Raw genomic sequence first — 916 nt, 5'->3', positions numbered from 1 at the left:
TTTTTGGGTCCGAAACCCTCAGATCTCTAGTGGCCTCCGCCCACCCAACTCCGACGACGAAGCTCACAGGTTGAGCGCAGGACTTGTCCTGAGGAGCGGGATCGATACCCGCCGTCGCCAAGCAACTTTGGGTGGAGGCCTAGCGAGCACCGGATACGACAAGGGCAGTGAGAAGCTGGAGGCGTGCGGTGTGCAGTGTGTTTGTGCGCGTGTGGGTGGAGATAGCGATGTGGGAAGGGCGGCGTGCTTACGGTAAGGAGTGTTGCTATTAGTGTAGGCGGTGGTGGATATGAGGCTATGAAATATATGTATTTGATGCATGGATCTCTGTGTGTTTTACACGTGGCCTGCTATGGCAAGTATGTCTTGTGTGTCGACAGGAGCGGGGTCTTCAATGCGTCCGATGGCGAGGAGACGCGTGTACGCGGCGATGCGCTCATCTAAGGCTCCTGACTTGTGCAGTTGGCGCAGTACACGCAGAACGCTTCCGGCACCCTTTGCGTTGGTGCCTTGTGCCTTCAAGAACGCGAGAACAGCGTCTTCAGCGCGGCGACCGGCATCGAGGACTTGATCTTTGTAGTCCTCCGCCTTAGCATCAAGAGCAAAGCCCTGAGTGAGGAAGAGCTTCATGAAGGCGACGACGTGGCGGAACTCCGACTACTTCTGGCGATCGCTTGAGTCCCAGACGCGAGGCACCCTGGTGTACCATTCGTACCATGTGGCAGACAGGTTTGTAGCTTGCTTCTTTCTGCGTTTTGGTTTCCGTGCTTGGTCTGACGATGCTTGAACTTGTTCTTGTTCAGTAGTGACGTGTGCTCTCTTTGTTGTTAGCTGCGCCGCTTCGACAATCGCTAGACGCGCCGTCATGACCTTGTTCAAAGCGATAAGCTCGTCAATAACAGCTAGAAGGTGATCA

At 55.1% G+C, this 916-nt stretch overlaps 1 pseudogene across 1 annotated transcript; it reads left to right on the top strand.

Annotated features, from left to right (window-relative positions):
- Window positions 1–52: 52 nt before the first annotated feature.
- Window positions 53–120, top strand: PPTG_20606 (annotated as a pseudogene). Its single transcript has one exon. The product of its transcript is annotated as a tRNA-OTHER (tRNA).
- The last annotated feature ends 796 nt before the right edge of the window (window positions 121–916 follow it).

The sequence above is a fragment of the Phytophthora parasitica genome (genome assembly GCF_000247585.1).
Source record: "Phytophthora parasitica INRA-310 unplaced genomic scaffold supercont2.327, whole genome shotgun sequence".
NCBI classification, from domain to species: Eukaryota; Oomycota; class Peronosporomycetes; order Peronosporales; family Peronosporaceae; genus Phytophthora; species Phytophthora nicotianae.
This window is presented reverse-complemented; position numbering and strand designations above follow the sequence as displayed.